Genomic DNA, 8,790 nt, shown 5'->3' with positions numbered 1-8,790 from the left:
TCAAATAGAGTGAAGTGTCGAGTGTTCTTAACAATTTTATTTGGACTGAAAAGTAGGGTTCCATATGTTGAAGCACAACAACATTCAACCTTTTAAGAACTTCAGGTTGGCATTTCTATACTATTTCTCCAATAGCAACAAATACTAGAAGACCACTAGAAGCAATAGGGACTTGAGTTTCTTTGGAAATATATCCAACACTTCACTCACACAATGCTAGAAATACCTTTTACTACTCCTGAGGTATTGACCAATGTCTTCTCTTAAGGCCTCTAGGAGGGGGAGTTCTTCCAATTCCCTATTGTAGAGACCTCCTCCAACTACACCGAGTTTCTTGGATGAATCAAGAAATTTGTCAACATTGGTCAACGACTAAAAACTAACAAGTAGAAAACAATTGCTTAAACCTTTGGTAAGGCAAAATATCAGCCACCATAGAAGGTCAAGGCATTGGAACACATTGCCCCCCTACATGCCACTTAAGATGTCTGATAACCAACATTTTGATATAAAATTTTGACTCTTATATGTTTTGATCCGCTCGTATGTTTAAATTCACATTCATATATTAGTTTACTAGTTGAAATTTATTTTGGATTTTTGATGCAATTTCTCTTACATTCATGACATTATGTCTAAAGTTGTGAATATGATGTAGTAGGAGACCAAGGTGAACCATGGACTCGAGTCGAATCAATCCAACTTGAGTTTGAGGCTAGGGTAAAAGGGGGAAGTCCAATTTGAAAGGAGTTTGGTTCAGGATTGATCCTATTCATCCATTTAAATGTGGAGCTATCTTGTTCATCCATTCAAATCTGGAGTGATTCTATCCGTTCACTTAGATCTGAAGTCGTCTGATTCTAAGAGAAGCTACAATGGAGATTGAGGGGGGAGGAGGCATGGCTGACAGATTGGAGCTCTCCTATATCGCCATCTCCACCTCACGGGCTTGACTCTAATCCAGCAATCCACCGAGGGCCAGCGGCCATCCACTTTCAACCACAACATCCATTCATAGCGAAGGTGTGGGGATTCCCCACCTCCTCCTTTTCATCCTCAAGCCATCGACGTCAAGCTAAGAAGCCTCCATTAGCGGAGATTGTGAAGAAGAAAGGGGATTCCCTTCCCTTCCTCTTTAGAAGATTTATCCCCATCGTCATTATTGATCATGTTGCTTCTAAAGCATGAAATATAAAGTTAAAATCTGTAAACTATAAACACTTATAGCGACTTGCAGATGATCCTATGTTCTTTGTGCTTGTCGTCGGAAAGAGTGATCATGAAATCACAAACTAAATCTTTGATCAGCCGGATGTTCTTCTTCTTTCCAAAAGAAGCATATCTCACATGAAGAGTTTTCCGGAACTTATCCTCTCTCACACGTTCTTGCACTTGGATACATCCCTTATAATAAGGGAGAGTAGTGGATGATTTAATTAGCATTGTATTTACAACTACATTCCAGTCCCCCTACTATCAACATCTCCTACTGATCCAAGTCAAGCCACAAAGACCAAATAAGAAGTTACAAAGACCATATAAGAATATTTATTCATACTTAATGAAAAATGGTTCATGCGACAATAAACATATTGAGCGATTCATGCTAAGATAATTATTATACCTTACATAACTGCTCTTCAAAATAAATTTGAGACATCAACATCTTGTAGTTACCCTAGATTAAATCATTTACATTAATACGAATATCTGTAATCCCTCATAATGACTATTATGTCAAAAGTACGTTCCTTATTTCTAATCAATATAATTATCCACAATCATATTTTAAGTACTCAATAAAAAATATAATTGGTCGACCAGTGAATAAATAACAAAGATGTAAATATATTTCAATATTCCTTTTTCACTATAATATATTTATTCTAATTAGTCACTTTCTTAATTATACACCATAAATTGAATCATTCATAGTCAATAGGATGCATGCTAAAGTAGCAAACCCTGATTAAAACTTTAAGTAGACAGTTAAATAGTCACTTATAATAAAATTGAGATCAACTTATTATAAGTATCCCGTGGTAGTTTTGATGTGGTCAACCAAGTTAAGTTAGGTCCTATTTGGCTTTTGATGTCTTTTGTCTAAGTGTATAGGAACTTAGGAGCACAAAAAATCTAACAGAAGACGTAACTAGTGAGAAAGATGACACAGAAGAGAAGTCGACGGGCTCAGCGCATTTGAGAGACGAGGTGCTACAGAAGAGTACACTAATGGACGAGAACGACGTACACAACGTTCAAGGGACATGAAATCAAAAAGGAAGTCTGCTTGAGGAGAAGGTCAGAGTTGGATTTGGATGAGCTCAACTCTGGTTAGCCGGAACATCACCCAAGCGAAGAAATCAGCTAAGGAGTTGATCTGCCTCTTGGAAGGCTCTTTCGATGTACAGTACCGAAGGCGCCTTCTAGTCAGTTGAAGGCATCTTTTCTAGCTATTAGCCGAAAATAAAACTTTATCTTCGGCAGATAAAGCTTTCCACTTGCAGACGCCTTAAACACCATTAAAGGCGCCTTCCACCCTAGGATAGGATTTTCTATGAGCTATAAAAAGATCCATGGAGTTAGGAAATAAAAAATAATTGAACTACAAATCCTATATTTAATTTTCTAGCTTTTCTAGCTTAAAAAGAGTGTAAGAGGCTTTTCTGCCTTCAACAAAGGAGATTGATTAGTGGAGTTTTCTTCACCGCCTTGGATTAACAACCGCCTATGTTATAACCAAGTAAATTGCTTTGCCTCTTTTTCATTAATTATTCAGTTTTATTATTCTATTTATTTTAGTTGTGCTAGTCTAATCAAATCAAAAAAATGAGAAGCGGTTATTTTTTTTATAGACAATTAACCCCCCCTCTTATCGACTACCTCTGCACCAACAAGTAGTATCAGAGCCAAAATGCCTCAAAAGGACTAACCACTGACTGAAACACCGAGACGATGGACGGACTGAGTATCTATCAGGTAAAGTTCGAGGGAAAATTTACGTTATAGAAAAATGCATGGAAGTATTTTTCAAAACTGATTTTGAAATTTTTTTGATGATTAATATGATTTTGTAGTCCCCAAAGACCAATAAAGAGAAGAAAAAGAAGAGTATCTCTGGACCAAGAAGGAGCAAGCAGACTTCGTAGCAAATGGACGAGCCAAATTCCATCTATTGAGCATGCTACCTCCGTAAGAAGTCAGCAGAATCGGTGCCTACAAATCAGTAAAGGAACTTTAGGAAAAGTTTCTGAAGCTACATGAAGGTACGTCTGAAGTCAAGCTAGTAAAACTGGATTTGCTCCCGAACCAACTGACTAACCTCCGGTTGAAAGGAGAGTTAGTAGCACAACTGCATGTCAAGCCGAAGGAGTTAATCATTGGACTTATGAATCTTGAAGAACAGTTAACAAACCGAGATTCTTTAAGGTATGCGTTAAATGATTTCCCTAGGACACAAGAATGAATGTCTATAGTAGACTCCTATTATATTTCAAAAGATCTAGAGGTAAGTTCTTTAGAGAATTATTTCCCACTTTAAAATTTCATGAATCTAGATGCCCATAATTGAAAAAGGAGTCCAGTCAGAACGTTGTCCTGAAGGCAAGAATAAACGATCCAGACTCTGAAACATCAATTGATGAAGACGAAGATACTCTACTGGTAAGAAAATTTAGTAAGTTTATTAAATCTAATAAATTTAATAAAGTGCAGGCTAAGAAACATTCTCAGAATAAAATAAAGGTTTGATACTATAACTGCAATGAAGAAGGGCACATTAAGGATGATTACCTAAAGCTGAAGATGAAGGAGAAACAGAAAGAGCTAGCTAAATCAAGGCACCAAAACTTTAAAACAACATGGGACAAGTCATCATCGGAGTTAGAAGTTGAAAAATATGTCAGACTAGCCCTATTGGTGGACCACCAAGGAGAAGATGAAAGTAGCTCAGAGATGACTATCGATGAAGGGGGAGAATCCTCAGAAGAAAACTTAGATAAAGGGGAGCATCATAACACAAGGTAAGTAAGGTACATGCCCTACCTTTTAAAAAGACATTTCAATTTATCAAGATGCTTTCTAAGAATATAGTAAAATTAGAAAAAGAAAATGCTAAGATAAAAATGACCTTAGCCAATTCATGGCCCCTAAAAATATATAATAATCTAAGAGTAGAAAATGCAAAAATTGAAAGCACAAATAGAAAAATTAGAAAATGATTGTGCATGTTAGAATTCAAATATGTTTTGAAAATCAGAATAAAAAAATTATGGTAGAATTAACTGATACGTCATAAATCACCAAGGATAAATTAGGAAAATTGCTAGAAATTATATACCTCCAAAATTTTTAGTAAATCCACTAGATAGGAACCAGTTCCAAAATATTTTTTAGATTAAATTCCTAAATTTTAAATTATTAGGATAGAAATTATTTTAATTAGAAAAATATTTTTCAATAAATTTTTCTATTTGAATTTCTTATTTAAAATTTTTATATTTATATAATAGCAGTATTTTTGTTAAGGAATTTTTTTAATTTTTTTTTGTTGAGTTATTTTCTATGAAATTATCAATGAAAATCGTGTTTTGAAATTTAAAATTATTATACAGACTTATTTTTTTAAAATTTTATTTTTTATGATAAAATATAATATTCTCTATTAAAAGAAATATTTTTAAAATTTTTTGATCGTTAAATTATTTTCTATGAATTCATTAACAAAAATAGTATTTTTAAAATTAAAAATAATTTTCAGAATTATTTTTGAAAAATTTTATTTTTTTATCATAAAATGTCATATTCTCTATCTTAACGTAACTTTTTGAATTTTTTTTAATATTATTTGAATTATTACAAATTATTTTATGAAAAGTAAATTTTTAATATTAAAAAGTCAAGAAAATAAAACTTTGGAAACTTTTATTTATTTTTTCCCGTTAAAAAATGTGTTTTGCATGTTCAAGAAAATTAGCATAATTTTTAAAATTAAAAAATATTTTTTTATAATTTATTTTTAAAAATTAGTCGCTTTACTAAAATAAATTATTTCTGTTAGACTAAATAATATCTTTCTGTGAAAATTTTTCTACTGATCTATCTTATTCTACTTAAATTTGACACAATTTTTAAAGTTTTTTCAAAACTGAAAAGTAATCTTTAAATTATTTTTTATCAAAGTAGAAGATTAATTATTAAAAATAGAATATTTTTGAAAATTAATTCTGAAAAGTATTAGCCTACTGATATTTTTTGTTATGTATCCCTAGAAAATTATTTCAAACTTTTCTAACTATTTATTTTATTTTTTCTATTTTTTTTATATGTTCAAAAGGGGAGACATAGGTAAAAGTTATGAGGGAGTTAGGATAATTTTTTATCCTTGTACTTATTTTGTAATTTTATTCATTGCATTGCAATTTTTTTTTGTTATAATTGCAACTTACTTTACATACTCATGTTGTTATATTTTGGTTTAATCCTAACTTTAACTTGGGTTGATGTACATCAAAAAGGAAGAGATTGTAAATTCTCATAATACTTTTGATGTGGTCAAACAAGTTAAGTTGGGTTATGTTTGTTTTTTGATGTCTTATGTCTAAGTGCGCAAGAATTTAGGAGCACAGGAAGTCGAGCGGAAGACACAGCTAGCAAAAAAGATGGCACGATAAAGGAGCTGACGGGCTCGGTGCATTCGAGGGGCGAGGTGCTATGAAAGAGTACACTTATAATATTACTACCCTTATTGTCGTTATTGGACATGTGATATGAATCACATGTTATGATGTTTTTCTCTTTATCAATAAAAAATGTATGTTTTTCTCAATTTTAACATCGTACAAATTTGTATTTAGATATTCTCAATGTCTAATCCTGAATTCAACTCATGAACTCTAATTTGACCTCCAACAGATTTAGTAAATGGTGGATACATTTACTCTGATCATCAATATCATAAATGATCTCATCTTGATACAACTATCAAGGTAACCTCAATTTACAAGTATATCTCCATTCATAGCTTCACAAGTTGTCCCATAAGTAATGATCTTACCTCTATTTATATTTAATAATCAAAAATGATTTTCCATGTGAGTGGACCAATCTTAATCGCCCACCATGTTCATTGAGACTTTATACAAATATAACAAAAACATATACACCGAATAACTCATGATGTTTTACATATCTTATTGTCTTTACAATATGTTACATTCTTTGAAGTCTCAAGACTTCATATGTCCTTGAAATGACTCTTTAATCAATGACTTCGTAAAAGGATCTGCAAGCATAATACGTATTATGATATACTCAAGAACTATCTTTTCCTTGTCAATTCATATGCTAACCTAACTATAGTGTTCATTTTTTTTTTCCTTTGCCTACACTAGCACCATTTTTTTCTCTTCTTCATTGCCAGCTCCCACGCCGCCATCACCCCATTTCACCTGTCGGTGGAAACAAACTATGTGGGAGTGGCCACTGTGTTCAGAGCCCGACAACGACAACAGATCATAACACAATCGCGATCTCGCCCAACAACAGTAGTAGATCGCAACTGCGCCCAATGACAGAACACGATTTCAGTAGTGAAATTGGTTGTTGTTGTGATAGATTGTAGATCGCGACTTAGTCATGATTTCACAACAATCGATTGTGATTTCAGTAGCGAAACAACGTATAGAAAAGAAATTAAAGCATAGAGGTATTTTAGGAATTTTCTTATGTATTTAGAATCTACACTCTAATACCATTGTTGCTTCTAAAGCATGAAATATAAAACTAAAATTTGCAAATTGTAAACACTTACAACGACTTTCAAATGATCCTATGTTTTTTGTGCTTGTCATCGGAAGAGCAATCATGAAATCACAAACCAAATCCCTAATCAGTCAAATGTCCTTTTTCTTTCCAAAAGAAACAAATCTCATACGAAGAGTTTTTTTGGAACTTATCCTCTCTCTCACGTTCTTGCACTTGGACGCATCCCTTATAATAAGGGGGAGTAGTGAACGGACAAATTGGCATTGCAGTTACAACTACAGTCCATTTCCCCCACTACCAACAGATCAAGTCGTCATCGTCTTCATCAAGCCGAGGACACTCCCAATTACTTATCTATCAGATCTTCCTCTTTCAAGTGATTCACCACGAGCTTGGGGATTCCCTAGATCGATTTGTAAGCTTTATCTTTCACCATTGGAACTCAACATGTTTGATGCTCATAACTACTATATCTTTTAAAAATTTGTTTGCTCGTATGAGATTTTGTGATTTATCGTATAAATGTTTCCCGACAGATGAGGAGTGGTTGTTAGGAAAAGAGATATCTCAAATGTTAAAAGTTTCTTATTATATGACTGAAATATTTTCTAGAAGAATGTATCCGACAACAATTTTTTCCCCCTAAGGTTTGTGAAATTAAAGATTCATTGCTAAAGTGGGTCATATGATGCTTTCCAAATTTGAGAAATATTGATCTCATATTCATAGGGTTATGGGAATAGTTATGATTTTATATCCAAGATATAAGATAAAATTGGTGGAGTATTTGTTAGTTAGAGCCCTAGAGCCAATCATTTGATGATTGTATTATGGACTTGTTGTATCATATTCTTATATAAATAAAGGCATTTATTTTTTGTTATTATACTTACTTGTATTGGTGTCAAATAAACTAAGTATAATAGCGTCCTTGAGTAGACGGTTCTCACCTATATCAATCGATTAGTTGAACCGATAGTGAGATGATATAGGGAACACTACTCTTAATCATTCCTAGTCGAGTATTAACATTCAGGGACAATGTTAATGCAATAAGATTAGCATGTAGGTCAACTCGATGACTTGATCTCACAAGTCATAGATATAGAGATATCAAGTTGACACATGGATATGCATTGGAGAATGTATACTGAATGACCCGCCATGAGAAAGTATCATGGAGTTATATGAGTGTCATATACTTTCTCATGTAGCTATTAGTATGACTACTAGTCCTTAGACCTGAAGTCACTATGGTTCCCTACATAAGGAGTTATGTACTTTGATTTCGTCAAACGTCACTCGTAACTGGGTGGACTATAAAGGCGATTACTGGGTATGTAACGAATTATGCAGAGGGATGTGAGTGATGTAGATGAGATCTATCCCTCCTATATGACGGGAGCGACATCGATATTCTTGATAGAGTGAGATCACGAAGTGCATGGCCATGCCCAAATGAGTCAATATGAGATATTGAGCTCATTTGATTAAGTGAGTCTACTTGGAGATCAAGATTTAGATTGGTCAGAGGATGACACGGTCTATGCCTCACATTGATCAATCTAGATGTCTAGGATAGAAGGACACTTGTCATATATTGTGAGAAGTCACAATTAGTAGTCACAAGGTGATGTTGGATCTCAACATTCTTGTAACTTGGGTAGTAATGATGTGTTGCTAGATACCGCTCATTACTTATACTCCTAAATGGGTTTAGGGGCATTGCCAACGTTACAAGAACCTATAGGGTCACACACTAAGGACAATTAGATGGAGATTAGGTTCATATGATGAACCAAGAGGATTAGATTCATGTGATGAATCAAATTGGATTAAGAGTAATCATAATTGGGCTAATTGAGTTGGACTCAAGTTGATTCATGTGTTCAATGAGTCTAATTTAGATTATGACTCGTTGAATCAATTTAATTAAATGAATTAGATTCATTATATTAAATTGGCTTGAATTAAATGGTTGGATTAGATCAACCATGAGAGAGATTAAGTCAAGTTTGACTTGAC

The sequence above is a fragment of the Zingiber officinale genome, chromosome 3A, assembly GCF_018446385.1.
Source record: "Zingiber officinale cultivar Zhangliang chromosome 3A, Zo_v1.1, whole genome shotgun sequence".
Taxonomy (NCBI): Eukaryota; Viridiplantae; Streptophyta; class Magnoliopsida; order Zingiberales; family Zingiberaceae; genus Zingiber; species Zingiber officinale.
The sequence above is the reverse complement of the archived record's forward strand: the minus strand, read 5'-3'. Positions refer to the sequence as shown.